The sequence below is a fragment of the Lagopus leucura genome, unplaced genomic scaffold (genome assembly GCF_019238085.1).
Source record: "Lagopus leucura isolate 7727_CA_CO unplaced genomic scaffold, USGS_WTPT01 Super-Scaffold_100159, whole genome shotgun sequence".
NCBI classification, from domain to species: domain Eukaryota; kingdom Metazoa; phylum Chordata; class Aves; order Galliformes; family Phasianidae; genus Lagopus; species Lagopus leucura.
Window position 1 is genome coordinate 31,691,703 of NW_024962335.1, and position 15,395 is coordinate 31,707,097.

The window sequence follows — 15,395 nt, forward strand, 5'->3', positions numbered from 1 at the left end:
AGTGGATATTAGCTGAAAGAAGGTATATTGGTTCAGCACTGAAGGCTCTGATAATTTGTGCCAGCTGACATGCAGGCCTGCTTCTTTGTCGTCCTTTAAAGCATCATTCTTGCATGTATGTTTGATAATAAACCACACAAGCAAAGCAAAAATTGTGCTCCAAGGGGAAGATTAGAGTTTTTTTTTTTTTTTTTTTCTGTAAATAATATTATTATAATTTCTGAAGCATATTCTGATCTTGTACAACTCAGTGTAGAATGGCTGAGCTGTGTTCAACTTGTGCCTAAATTGGTCCTGTAAATGGGAAGGAGCATCCGCGCACCAAGAGGAGAATGGTTAGATCTGTTTCTGAACATCTAATGGTGTTTGAAGTTCTTTAGCATTACTGCAAGAAAAATGTCTTCATAGTCAAGTCAATGGAAAATTTGCTTTTCCTGTAGCCATGACCACAGTGTCTGAAGGAACTGTTGAATTATGAGACCTGGTAATTTGCTGCCTACGTCTGTGGTCCAGGACTCTCTTACACTGAACAAAAAGAAGAGAGGAAAATGACCAATGCTTGTCCAGAAGTATGTCCTCCTGGTACCATTTGCTTTCCTCATGGTTTATTGGAACAAGAATGGTGAGTTTGAGGTGTGGAGAAAACAGTGATTAAAGTGATTAATTGGCTCACGCATATGGAAAATACTATGAGGCTTATGGATTATTTGAATTAAGTATTACTATTAGAGACATCGGTTGCCTGTTCTAAAATTGTATGTTTCAATTGTATGTTTCAAGCTGTTGGTGATATTAAAGTGTTGCTTAAACTGTGATTTAGGTCTGTTTCAGCAGAAAGGCCAATGAAAGTCTTTTAGTAGGGAAAATTACAATAGGTAAGGATTTTTCTATTCAAATATTTATTTTAGTGGCTGTGAAATGTGCATATATGGGAGTGAGGAAGAGGGAGCTGAGTTAGAAGCTGTGGTATAAGGTAAAATTCTGATATTTTATGCCACCTTGCAAATACATTTGCATTTAAAATTTTCAGGCAAGCTAAACTGGAGGACGGGTGCAGAATGCTAAACAAAACCTGACAACTAAATCAGATGCTACGTAAGGATCCTGGGCATTCCCATGCTCAGACATTTGAGTTCCAGATTGTTACTCGTAATGATTATTGATCTGAAACAAAGACATGTTTGGGGAAAAAATGAAACATCTATTTTATTCCAAACTATTTTCATTTCAAAGATATTTACATTCTGCCACTTCTTCCTTTTTTTTTTTTTTTTTTTTTTTGCATTACCCTGTGACTGCTGGAAGGCTCACAAGAACTGTAAAACCCAAACCCCTTCCTGCCTGTCAGCTAGCCACAGTATATGCCTTCGTGTTGGTTAGGCTGAAATTCTGTCTGCCTTAAGAGCAGTTTGGGGCTCAGCATTGGACTGAAAGGTATTGTGTATCATCATGTACATACTCTTCATGCTGCTTGAGTGAGCAGGCAAAGCTGCAGCTCTTCTTGGAAACCTGGTGTGGATGAGAATAAAATGCATTTACACTCATTACCATTGTAACGTAAATGCCAGTATGTTGACAATCAGGAATGGAACATGAAAGGCATCAGAAGAGCTTGGTGCATTTTACCTGCAAATGTGTAAAACTTCAGTGCCTGCAGCTGTTGGAAGTGAACCTTCCCTCAGCATTTGGCAGACCAGCAGCAAGGAACGATCTGAGGAGTGGAAAAGGGCAATAAAATGAGCAATGCTAGTGTGTGCAGTGGGTGTGTGATGGCATACCAAAAGTCACGGGGTTAAAACAGATGGAAGGCTGTGGCAGTAAAGCAGCAATGTAAGGTGGTGCATTTGTCTGTGGTATCCTGGTTGTGCATAAAAGAGTAGTGTGGGTGCTCTGGGTGCAGTGAGCTCCCTGGGTTAAGCAGAAAGACTCCTGCGTTTTGAAAGCTTGGGAGGGAAGGGAAAAAACTGCCCAGGTAACTGAGTTGGCTGAATTAAGAGGAAGTGCTTAGTGTTGATTTCAGGTGCAGATACCCCATAGAGCATCATTTAGCCTTTGCAAGGTTTCCCAGGTGGCCAAGAAGGCCAATGGCATCCTGGCTTGTATCAGAACTAGTGTAGAAACTGTGTCAGTTTTGGGCCCCTCACTACAAGAAAGATGTTGAGGCCTTGGGGTGTGTCCAGAGAAGGGCAACAAAGCTGGTGGTCTGGAGAAGCAGCCAAGGGAACTGGGGTTGTTCAGTCTGGGGAAGAAGAGGTTCAGGTGAGACCTTATTGCTCTCTGTAACTACCTGAAAGGAGGATGTGATGAGGTGGGGTCGGCCTCTTCTCCTGAGTAAACTAGTGATAGGACTAGAGGGAATGGCCTCAAGTTGTGTCATGGGAGATTTGGATTGGATGTTAGGAAAAAATTATTTTCCAAAATAGTGGAGTCACTGTTCCAGGAGGTGTTCAAGGAGCGGTTAGATTTTGTACTTAGGAACGTGGTTTAGTGGGGAATTGTGGGTGGCAGGTAGACTGTTGGACTGGATGGTCCTGGAGTTCTTTTCCAACCTTGGTGATTCTATGATTCTAAATAGTCTTCCATGAGAAATCCTGGTAGCGCTGTTGGTTTGGGGATTTTTAGAGCTTGTGGAGAGGCCAGGAAGATGTTCTGCAGGGCTGACAGCTCAGTGGTATGATCTCCCAGGCTGAGCCTTGCCTGGGGATTGGGATGGAGATGTCAGAAATGAGTGTGCAGTTAACAGGCCTGCTGTTCTGCTTAGAACCCACTCCTAGATCACCCGTGCAGCCTGCTGAGGGGGACGGACCGCCCTGCCAGCCTGGGCTAGGCGCTGTGGGGAGAGAAGGGGGCTGGGTGTACTGATAGATCCTGTGCCATCTTTAGCTCACAGGAGCCTGCAGTTCAGGGAATATAGGAATGCGTGTCTTGCTGGCAGCTGAAATCCATGCCATTACTCTGTAAAACAAATGTTGTAGCATATGATATGCCTTTCTGATCACACCGCAAGGAAAGATAGGAGGGGGAAAGAGATGGGGGACAGTTTCTGGTGGTGATCACAGCAGGTCACGCTAGAAATAGTGCTTTGTTTACGTTGATTCTGTTATTTTGTGTTCTTGGATCTGTGTTATATTTTCTTGAGGAAAATCTGTAAAGGAGAAGACTCGGGGCGTTTTCTTGCTTTAAAAAAGGATATTATTGGAATGTAGTTACCTCTTTGCTGAGTCCTGTAATAGACACAACATTGTGTGCTTGCTGAAGTGTGAAAAGCAACTTCAAAGGGGCTATTCTAGAATCTTGGGCAACACACAAACAGATCAGAAGGGCTGAGGGCTGTGATCCGAAACACTGCAGTCAGGGGAGGGAGGGATGGCTGCTTTGGATGAGTGCCTGGGATTTTTCAGTCCAAGATCTTATTTTTGCTTGCTTGAATTTAATCAGTTTATTTGGGTTTAAGGTTTATTTGGAAGATGATTCCAAGAATATGAAAGGATTATGATTTTGAACATAAACCTAATTAGTTTTGTGGTACTACTGTATAGAAGTGGTTGTTCTGTCCCTCTGTTCAGATACGCAGTTGATGTGTTCATGAACAGAGACAACTGAATGGCCAACTAGTATGATAACATACCTCTCTCAGGTGGTTCGGTGTCTTTAACATGTAGTCTTTTCTCCACTGCATTTCTTGTCCATCTTGGAATAGTCTAGGGTTTGTATGAATTAGACGTGCTCTTACTGCAAGAACAAGTGGAGTCACAAATGCTCCAAGATGGTATGTTGCTGCAAGACAGGGAGGAATGTTTCTATTCTAATTCATAGTGGATGCTTTAAAAATTGGAGATCATTTGACTGTCTTCAGCATGAATGGTTTATTGGAGTGCAGGCAGGGTGAAAAAAAAAAACAAAAAAACAACAACCAAAAAAGCATTTACAAAACTGGCTTACAGATGACCCTCCTTTAATTAAGTGTAACTTGAGTCCCTGAATTTGCTCATTGGATGACTTGGAATCAGTTCTCTGCTTCTTGCATTGCCCATTTGAAGTGGAAAGAAGAAATTAAACTGTGATTTTAAAAAAATATATATTTTTTTTGTTTTGGTTTCAAAGGAAGTCAGAAGGCTTAGAAAAATTGAACATTCATCCAGAAAGTGCATTAATCTAGCTTGGATGTGCTTATCCAACCCCTCTATAAGCCAGTACTGCTGTTTTTACTACTGTTTCAATTTTTTTTTGCCATAAAATATCCCTTCAGGGATCTCTCCAGAAAGATTAAAAGGTGACTTCTCTTCCTTTAATTACCTCTTTATACTTTGATTTAAAAAAACACCATCAAACTAGTTGAATGTGGCAACTTTTGTTGGTTCCAGTGAATAAATTCATTTCACATGCAATTCTAAGAGAAACATCCAGTGCTGCCTGCATTATTGTCTGCATTAACTTATAATGTGATCTGGTTTTATAGTGTTAATTTGCTATTAAAATATGGGCATTGCTGATTATGTACGGAGAGCCTTGATTCGCTCTTGATTACTCCACTGGTTGGCAGCAAGGGATTGTGCTTGTGCAGAAATGGGGTGTTACCAGAATTGAACATTTGTCAAAGGCCATTAGGACTTTTTGGTTTGGTTTTTAAGTTACCTCTGAAGTACTCAGCGAAAGCCACTGGCAGTGGGTTATCAGACTAAGGAGATGTCTGGGTTGGCTTGGTATAACAAAAACTCTAATCCTAAATAAAGCAGTATTCCTGGTGTAAGTTTTCCTTTGGTGTGTCCTATCAGTGAGGCCTATTCAAAATGCCAGGAAAAAGACATTCTTGTGGTAATTCTGGCACCCTTGAAGATAGGAAGTATTGGAACTTTTGAAAATGCGTCTGTTTTCATAAAACGTCCAAGCCAGTTTTGTGTAAGTGAAACAATTGGAAAGTTCAAATACGAAGCCAGGGCTTGGCTCAAGTGTGTGAGATTTACTTGTGTGGATCAAATTTGGCATTACAGCATGCTTCAAATTTAATTCTGTAATGTGCAATTCCAGCATCAGTCAGGTTTTGTGTTGGCTTTTTTTTTTTTTTTCATTTTGTTCTGCATTGCTTTTGTTCATTCATCACTATTAAGCAATTTCCTGGGGCCACTCAGGCTTAAGGGTGTGTTTGCATGACTACCGGAATTGTCTGTGGTTATACAGAAAGGACAGAAAGTATTAAAGAGGGCTGTAAGATATTTTTTCCCTGTCTACAGCACTGTATACACTTTGTTACAGTCATCACGGGTTTCTCAACATTTTCCAGAAAATGTCATGTGAAGAATGGCCCCAGTAAGGAAAGAGATGGAAGGTTTATACTAACATAATAATAAATAGTAAATTCCTTCTTTTGATGTTTTTGGGGTCAAGTTTTTAACATTGGTAACACACTACTGGCACTGCTGCTTTTTATTCTTTTTGCTGGCAGAATGCTATCCAAAAGAATATCTACTAGCTGTCTAAATTCAATTCCATTTTCTTTTCATAGAGTTTTTAACAGTGTTTAATGAGAGATGCAACTGAATTGCAGAGCTATTATTCTCCCCCTGAATGCACTGGGGTCCACCCTGAAGTCCTGTGAAGGCTTTTTGATCGCTCACGTTTTAATCCTGTCCCTCATAATTATTTTTTGGCTTACGAGGAGTCCTGTACATACTAATTCTGGAAGTCTTAGTCATGCTTATTTAACAAATGGCTCCACTACCCCATTTATCTGCTTTTGTATCTATTGTTTATTGGCATTTTTTAATTGAGTCTTTAAACCCTTGTGTTCGGGAGCTAGGACCACCCGTGTGGTTAGGCAGTAAACAAACACGAGGCAAATTCTCAGCTGACGCTTTAGCAGCATTTAGGTATCCTAGAGAGTAAATATCCACCACTGTTGCAAAAACAATCTTTGTGTCCTATGGATATTGAATGCTGCAAGGAGTTAGGCTTTATAAAGCCTTCATTTCCTCTGTGCGCTTAGGCAGAAACATGATGCTTTTTCTCACGTTCTCTCTTTGCCTTGCACTTCCTCTCATTCGCATAAAGGGGCTGACAAATGGTAAGGCAGAGCGAATGCTTTAGGTAGAGCTTGCCCCTCCTATTGTCTGTCTTGTTTGTTTGCTGGTTTTGACAGCTTCTCTATTCAGTACTAGACAACAGGAGAAGAGAATTGCTGCTGAAAATAAAGATACTCTGTTTTCACGTAATCCTGTGAAAAAGAACATTCAGTTTCCTGCACAAATGGTCAAACTGTGAGATTCTTTACTGTCCCTAACTCCTGTAATGGCAAGAAGAACGATGAAAGCCTATTGAAATCAGGATGATGGCACTGTAGAATGCAACCTGCTATACACATAATACTTAGTGCCCTCTGAAGACTTGAGCTGGGAGCATGATTTTCTTGGCATTTGAGTTTGAAGCCGAGTATGGGGGTGTCAGAGGGCAGTTAGCAGAACCCAGGCTCTTCCCAAAGCATTTTTTGTTTTCCCTCTGATTTTCCGTATGGGCCCTCACCTGCACAGTCACACGGAGGGACACACGTGGATGCACACTCTGTGACAGATTGAGCATGAATGTTGATGCTGCTCTTAAAACAGGCCACCCCTCTGCACTTTTTCTGCAGTGCACTTATGTAGTCATGTATGCAGAATGTAAATCCCTCAAAGATGTGCCAGATATCTAGAGATTGCCTGCGCTGTGTTGGTGCAACTAGTGAAAATAGTGTATGGTGCTTGCCATTCTTCCTATCAGTGGAGGAGCATGTCCAGACAGACATCTCGACTAGCATCTTCTGTCCTCTCAATCCCATTGCCAGCAGGAGCCAGGAAAGATGGACACGACTTAGACATACGTAAAGGGATGTACCCTTTAGAGCTTTTTGCTTTGTACTCTTTCAGGAAATGCAGGCAATGAAACAGATGATATATATATTTACTGGGATTTGTAGTCATTCAATCTGAGCTTTCCAGAGACTGGCTAGATACATCTGGCAGAGCCCTGGAGAGCTCGGAGTGGCTTTTATCCATGGCTGCTACTGAGCTATATTTACATACCACGGGGCTAGATTACCTGTGGTTTGATCTTTGGGTGCAACCCAGCACTTCTGCTGTATTATCCCATATAAATGCTAGAGGCGTGGTGTGCTGTGGTTTAGGGTGGCCACAGTGATGAAAAGAGCTTCTTGAGGGATCTAAAGGCCTCAGAAACTTTTGCCACTACTTTGGCTGGCTCCTGCAGCTCTGGGCATGTGTTTCAAGATCTTAGATACAAACTGAACCATTTGCTTAGATTCCCTCCCTCGTCCTTTTGTTTTTAATAAAGTTCTCTGCATCTGCTGTGCTGTGCAGTCTCTTGCCTGCCTCTGCAAATGAGGCAATAATGGAGCAGATTTATTAAGCTGATAGATTAAAGAACAGGAAATAAGAGTGGATTTAGTGGAATTTGAAGACAGTTGTGACCTCTAAGGAATACTGCACTGGGCTCAAATAAAGCGTGGATGGTGCCAGTGGTCAGGGTGGCCAGAGTCATAGGGGACATTATAAGTTAGTTAAGAGAAAATCACTTTGCTTAGATTTTAAAAACAACTTTCTTTTTTTTTTTTTTGCTGATTCTGCAGCAAAACCCCTATCTTCTTAACATTGAAAGGAAAACAAAACACCTTTGGCCTGATGCAGGTCCTCTCCAGGCAGCAGTCTGTTTAGTTGTGAATTTACAACTTCTTGCTGCGGAAAAGGAACCCAAATGTTTAGTTGTGCTGAGGGGCTGGCAGATGCAGAGGTGTGTTGGTGCTGGTGGGTTGCTCTGTAGAACTGAGCAGGATGCGATGAGCTAGCGCTTATTTATGCTGTTGTGCTAGCAGCTGGGCTGAAGTCTGGGAAGCACTTGAGAAAGAGTTTGTCAGAGCAAGTGCTGGGAAGGTGAGTAACACCCATGCTTTTAGAGTAGCTAAAAGTATTGATTCTTTTTTGCACTGCTTTTCCGGTATAAATTGTTTCCACGGGCAGCGCTGTGTACCCTTTTCTTGGGGTATTTGTATGCAAACACTGCTCGTGCTGTAGCTAATGCCTGCAGCACTGACAGTCAACTCTTGTGCTGTCCTAATTCCTATCCTGTCCTCTTCCCCACCTTCTCCAATTACTTTCCAGTTTCATCTGTTTAAAAGCTGTAAATTACTACAGTAAACCTGTGACTGTCAGGGGACGTGTCTGTCTGTGGCTGATGTTACTGAGTGGAAATGTGCAGCAGTGTAGAAGATGAGACCATTTGTATTAAGGATGCTGGGCTATCTAGAGGTCTTTTATTTTCTACAGAGTGGAAGAGCTCATATAGCAAGCTTGAGGATACATAAGGGAAATATTTGCTGCAGCCTTTATGCATGAAGGAACTTGAGGGAGGACACAGATATATGGGCCCTGCTGCACCGTGGTACACCTCATTGAAACACTGTGCAGCCCTGGCACCCAAGTGGGAGATGCAGGTTTGACACCACGGCAAGGCTGTGGTGCCAGGATGGCATAGATGGAAAACTGCCTTCCAGCTCTCCCTCCAGCGAGGCAGTGAAATCGGATTCAGTAAAAATGAGGAACTAATACTAATGAGGGTTGTGCCCTTCTTCATATGCTTGATTTTTTTTTTTAAAACTAGAAGCTTGGGTTCCATGACCACAGTAAATCAGTTAAGGTGAGAGGGGCTTTTGAATTTCAAAACCTGGAGACTTCTGGCCCAGTTTCACTGCTTGGGGAAGGCAGCAGATTCTTCCAGCTCTTGAAGCTCTGCCTGCAGACTGCTGAAAAGAGTGGATCTGGGGGAGCTGTAGGGAGGGAGCATTCCTTTCTATTTATTTTATTTTTCACCTTTGAGGGCTATTTTTGTTTGTGTATATCTTCTTTGAGCATCATTATAACCACAGAAATAATATTTTAGAGAGAGTATGTTTCTTCCCCTGCCCTTTAATTAACAGATGAGAGCCGCCAACCATCACCCAAGCGTATTCCAGCAAAACGAAGACATTTCTGGTGTATATTTATTTATGTGGCAAACATGCAGAAGTAAAAAACAGAATTTATAGCTGCAATATAGTATTAATAATAACTTTTCAACTTCCTAGCCATCAGAATTAAATTGGAGTCAGGGCAGTCATTTCTAAGTTGCCTTTCATTTTGAAGTTGCCTTTAAACAGGGGCAAATGTGCCACATGTGCTTCCCATGAGCAGTGGGGCAGTGCTGTCCTGCCACAGGGCAGCTGTGCTGCTGTTATCTTGGTGAGGTCTTCAGAGCCAAACGCTGGCTCAGTGCAAACAACTGGGGTCCGCTGGTCTTTCCTGGTGCCTGACAAAAGCCTTTTTTCTCACTTTTTGTTTGAAAATGAAGGGATACAAGGAAGATTTTTTTTTCTTTTTAATTCCATGTTGTCTAGCTTGCTGCTGTGAGATTATGTGGAAGTTCTTCTGCTACTCTAATTATCCATGAAGGGTTGTGCCTAGAACATATCCTGGGAGAACATATGCTTCTGTTTTTGCCTCTGCTAAAATAATCTTTTTGTGCTGCCTTCCCACGTCACCTAACTCAGGGAGATTTTGGTCTATGGCTGAGACCCCCACAGTTTAATGCAAAACAGTAATAATTAAAAATGCTTTAATACGACTATTTTTTGCTGTTTTGTAAATGCTTGGGAGCCTGCTTGATAAAATTTGGAGGAAAAAAATGTCCAGCTTGTAGTTAATTTTTACTAAGGTGCAAGTGCCTGTGAGAAATTTTCCTAAACTAAATGTGAGAGGTAATGCCTCAGCTTGCATCAGTCTTCTGAATAGCTTTCAAGTATGGGGTTTGTGTTCTTTGGGGGGTTTTCCCTGACACTTTCCTTGCCTGTTAACCCCTGGCAGCTTTCCAGCATTGTTCTCTGAAAGGGTAGAGCAGTGCTTTCACTGCTAATTCAGCAGAGATTAAGTGATAGCACTGGTAGAGGTTAGGGACTGCAGCTGGAGCAGCTTCAGGTTGCAGTTCCTTTCCATTAACATATGTATTCCTTGCTCGCTGAAGATAACTGCTGCCAATGTTGGCCATCACTGTTCAGGATCTCCGTTCTGATTCACTTTTCTGTCTTTGTTATACAACTGATGCTCAAATGTGAATGCTGAAACCCTAGCAAAAATTCCCTCTGTTGTCAGCACTACGCAGATGGCTCCAGGTAAATTCACCATTAAAGCACTGGCCAGCCAACATTGTCCACCAGCAGAGTTTTGACAAGCTTCACAGTGAGCCTTCATGTCCAGACTCTTCCTTCTCTTTGCTTATCACCTAATTTTGCTATTGTAATGCTGGGTTTTCATAAGATTTCCCATAGTTTGGTTTAACGTGCTGTAAGATCTATGGTTGAGCTGTGCTGTTGGATCTTAGATCTGAATTGTGTTGCTCTTCGATGACTTGTGATACTGGATCTCCAGTGCTTCCCTTGTTTTCACGGGAGCATGAAAGTAACCAACTAACATGGATCCCCAACGGGGCTACCTTTTGATGAAGGAGCATTTGTATTTGTTCTGGATGTTAAGTGACTCCTGCTGCTTACACAGGGTTGTTACCTGGTTACAGAGGAGTTGTGGAAAGCTGTAAGCGCTCAGTGGTACATTAAGGTTTGTAGCTTTGCATTCCCGCTGCAACTCTTGGGTGGTACAAGAAAGCCTCTGCTGAATTACTCAAAGGAGGTACACTGTGTGATCATACATGTCCAAGCCTGCTATAGACAGTTTAAATACAGAGCTCCTCTGTTCCCCACACAGTTGCTGCTGTTCCTTTGCCTTGAGTTGTTCTCGCATATGCTTGCTTTGCTGTAGAGGATGGTACTGCCATGGTGCTCTTCTCCTGCCCTGGGCATCAGGATTGCTGCAGCTGGTGCCTGCTTTAAACCTGCCACCTGCATCTGCCAGGGGACCTGCTTGCAGCATATCATAGTGTCTGAGCAGGAGCTTGGATAGATTTCAGTACATGCATTTCACACCAGCATAACAATTGTGTTGGAGCAGAACTGGAGTGATGCTGTGAGCCTGATGAATGTATTCGTTGGCAAAATGTTCGTTTTCTAAATGCTCAATGTTGGGTTTCTAGCAGCTCTTTTCCTCTCTGCTTGGTGAGAAGCTAATGCGTGGGAGCTTCATTTGTTATGGATTTTTACCACATATTTTGGTACACAGTCCAAAAGTTCACAGAGCTCTGTGCAGCTAGGTAGGTGATATGACTTCCTTTGCTGGAAACAAATTCATCCATCCATTCATGTGTAAAAATCTTAACTGTCATGGAAATTTTGGTAGGAATGTGACATTACAATCAAGGGTCAAATCTCTCAGGAACACATAATGGCAAATTAAAGAGTTTTTTTTCTTTGTTTTTGTTTCTCTGGGTGATGGTATCTTTCTCTTTTGAAGTTGTATAAAACTTTAGCTGTGTTAGGAGCCAGCTGGTTGTCTGGGACAACTCATTGCTTTTATGGAATGGAGGAGAATGGGGAAAACTTCTTGGCTTTTGTTTTTTGTTTTTTGTTTTTTATTGGCAAATCAAGGACCATGTTTTCTTTCTTTTGTATTTTTCTGTACGTTTGTTTTGGTGTGTTTTTTTTTTTTTTTTTTTTTTTTTTTTTTTGAGTCTGGCTGACACCAGTTTAGCCCTAAAGAGGCTGTTACACTCATATGCCCATAACAGAGGCAGGCTGAGATGAAGCAGTGCTATGGTGGCTGACAAAGGGATGCTGTACCTTGTATATGGAGTGACAGAAGAGAGACTTAGTGCTGCAGCTGCTCTTCAGTTACTTTGTGGTGATAGTGCCTACGCAACTTATGAACAGGACTACACTGTATTAGTCTTTATTTAAGTACACAAAAATACACACTCAAAAAGTACATATATATATATATATATGTGTGTATATATATATATATATATATATATATATGTATGTATATGCATTCCCAGTTAATAGAAAGTAGGAGGTCTGGTGAGGAGATTGTTCACAAGTAGCACTGGTGGGAATGCTGTAGCTTCCTTTGACTGTCTGATGTGTTCCCATTGTTGGCTGGTATGGTCTATGTCTTAATGAACAAGTATGCTTTAAATTAGTCTCTGATGAACCACCAGCCATCCTGTGGGAATGACTTACAGACTGTGCTCTCTTTGGCTGACAGTCAGGGTTTTCTTCCTGGGTTCTGTGGGGTTGTTGAGCTAAAGGAGCATCCCACCAGCCTGCTGTTCACCCGCCAGCCCTGCCCATGCTGGAGCAGCTGTGCAGCAGCAGTTGCCATCTGTCTGGTTGAGGACAGATTGCTCACGCAGAGAATCAGGAAGCAATTATAAAGCGAATCTCATTTGCTCTTTGAACATGTGGAGGTCCAAGCAGCTCTCTCTCCTCCCCCGCCTGCAGGAAAGGGAATAAAATGTGAGGAGCAAAATGCAGGAGAGGAAGGGTACAAACTGCTGTTTTCACCATCCACCCACCTTGAGCTGCTCAGCTGATCTGCTGCTGGCAGACTGCACTCTTCTCACCCAGTGGAGATGGCCATGAGAGCTGTGCAGAGAGCCTCAGACCCTGGAGACTGAGGTTGGTGAATAACCTGCTCAGATTGCACTGAACTCAAAGGCACAGCTTCTATTTGCTCTGAATCCTTCAATATCCTCTTCTTCCCCTCATTTCTTTCTTCTCTGCCCCCAGAATTTGGCCAGAATTTGGGAGCCAAATGTACTTCCAGTACAAGTGCTTTATCTGGATCAAATTCTGTACCTCTGAGTACATCATAATCAGTTTTGGAAAATTAAGAGGTTATCTAAAAGTACAGGGGAACTGCCAGCTGTAGCTGTAGTGAGATGACTTCTGTCCCGGGCATGTGGAAGAAGCACTCCTTTCCTTTGTGAAGCTGTATTTTGCATGTACTGCTGTGGAGACCTTGAGAGCAGGCACATGTGGCCTTCAAGGTGATGAATGCTAGGAACTAAGCAAAAATACTCAGGGTGTGTTTGTGCTTTTGAGAATCTTTGGGTACCTTCCTTGACATCTCAGAAGAGAGGAGTCCATCCCTCCTCCTTGGAACCACACATTCTTCAGAGGGGTATCAAAAAAACCTGGCTCCTGACCCAGTCAGTCTCTGTTGGTGGCAATAAAAAATACCTTGTGTACCCAGTGCAGAAAAATTTAAATCCAGCACAACTCTACTTCTGCTTTTCCTCACATGGGGTTGCTAATGATCATAGAGCTTTTCCACAGATCAGTCACTGACAAGCGTCCCTTCCGGAGCCTGAGCACCTCTCAGGCAGTTGATACTGTTGGGGATTAACATCTCCTCACTGTAATCATTACTGGAAAATGTTACATTTTTTAGGGGCTCTGTGTGCCTCTTCCCTAACTGTCCGAAGGGGTGATGTTGGGGGAACGTTACAGCTCCCTAATATTTGCATTGTAGGGCTTTGAATTACTGATGGCACAAAATTATGACCGCTTTGAATCTAGCTGAATTTTATGATGGTCCTGTAATTGTACTTCTGTTTCTCTTTTCTTTTTGATGTCTTTTTATTTCCCATTAAGTCCTTCCCTATATCCTGCACCCTGTCCTGACACTGTTGCAGCACATCCAGCCTCTGGCTAGTTTCAGGAGGAAGGATAAAGCCATCTGAGATCCAGTCTATTTCCTCCTGGTGCTGTTTTACTCCCTGCTACCCAGGCATATTGTCCTCACTAATCAAGAACTTACATCATTTTCTCCATCTGTTCTCCAAGGCTTTTTGGGGTCTCAGGTGTGCACTCTGAGGGCAACAGTAGGTGCAACTGCAGAGCCCTGCTCTCCTTATATGGGTTTTACTCAAGAAGCTTTTGACTAAGCAGCTGCTTGTTGTGCGTTGGTAGAAGTCTACTGATCATATAGTAGAAACATCAGAGGAAATTTAAATCACTGCCTTTAGCTATTTGCTACCCTTCTTCAAAATCAGCAAGGCTGGTAGAAAGGATCTCCCTATTGCATCTGGCAGCTTCACCGGAGCCTCACCTGTCTTGGCAGCAAACCTGCAACCGTAGGGCTTTGCACCGAAAGAGACCCACGTGACATGTCCCATCTGCAATCTCTGATTTGGTAGAGGAAGGGAAGGGGTGACAGTGTTGTAATTTCTTGAACTTGTCTTTCCAGAAAGAAAACGTTTCTAATGCACATAGAGAGAGTATGCATGACCATGGGGTGCTATCCATGCAAAGACAGGACTCTCTTTTTCCAACACAGTAATCCTGAAAATGAGGAACTGTGAGATTTCACATGTTTTTTTGCCCAGTTCAGAAAAGTTATGAGCCAGAATCCCAGTGATATGACTGGAGAAGTTCATGTTAATGTCTCTGGGCCTTAGAGCATGCTCAGCAGAGTCTACAGCTTTGTGAAAAGAGAGAAATTAAGTTGTCAAGGACTATCACGAGTCATGACCTTGTCGTTTCTTTTTTCCATGCGGATTCAATGTTATTGCTGTATTGAAAATGGCTTTTGGCTCAGTTCTGCTGTCAGATGCCTCTCTCTGCCTCTCCTTTTGCTTCTTCCAAAGCTTGCTCGTTGCCAGAAGCCATGAGTTGGATGAGAAGGCAATGATTTGTTCCTCTTAGCTGCTCATGACTCTCAGTTGTCTGGGATCCATCAGTCTCTTAATCCCTCCGTAATGCCTCCGTAGAGGCCTGCTGTTGTTCTCATAGGAAGCTGCTTTTTGCTGTGAATGCTTTTCACATATGTTTTAGGTGCAGCTGCTGTAAATGTGCTCTGGCACCTCCACAGCTGGTGGCTGAGCATGGGGATGGCAGGGGTGTCAGGGCAAGGTGGGCTGTGGGCAGAATGGCTTATGAATAGCTGAGGGAAATGAAAATGTCTTTCTTTTGCTTTTCTACCTCGCTGCAGTGTTTAGGAATGAGAATGGAGGTAAAAAATGGATGCTTTACTAAAAAGAAGATGCAGCTGAAGCAAAGTGCCTCTCTTCTTTGAGGGGAATGTTGGATCTTGCCTTAATTTGCTCAGTTTTCAGATTAAGGGGTAAATGAGGTGATGGTCCCTATCGACAAGATTGCCCTAGGTGACTGAGCCAGCAAAGGAGACCCAGCAGGTGCTCCATTGAAATCCTTCATTATATTCTCTTGCTTACACTCAACTGCATCATTTCCTAGTAAAACCATTCAAAGGCTGTGTCAAAAATTCATAACTTTGAGTGCTTTAATGGAAGCACGGGAAAGGTCTTTCTATTTCACCTGAGAAAGCTGAAGGGAGCTAACAATGTTTAGTTAAATGGTGGTGTTCCCCAGAAGAACTCTACCCTGAGCTACTTGAACCTTATTGTTTGTATTAGAATCATGGTGGGACACAGATTTTCTGATGGGAGTTCTATAAATGGACAAC

The 15,395-nt window shown here is 42.5% G+C and overlaps 1 protein-coding gene across 2 annotated transcripts in view; it reads left to right on the forward strand.

Moving 5' to 3' along the window:
- Positions 1-483: 483 nt before the first annotated feature.
- Positions 484-15,395, forward strand: part of PRR5 (proline rich 5) — an 84,028-nt gene continuing 69,116 nt past the window's right edge. The window contains exon 1 of one of the 2 annotated variants that reach the window (XM_042889839.1): positions 484-622. The gene's annotated coding sequence lies outside the window, so the exon portion shown is untranslated. The remainder of the gene's footprint in view (positions 623-15,395) is intronic. The other variant, XM_042889840.1, reaches the window with a different exon arrangement.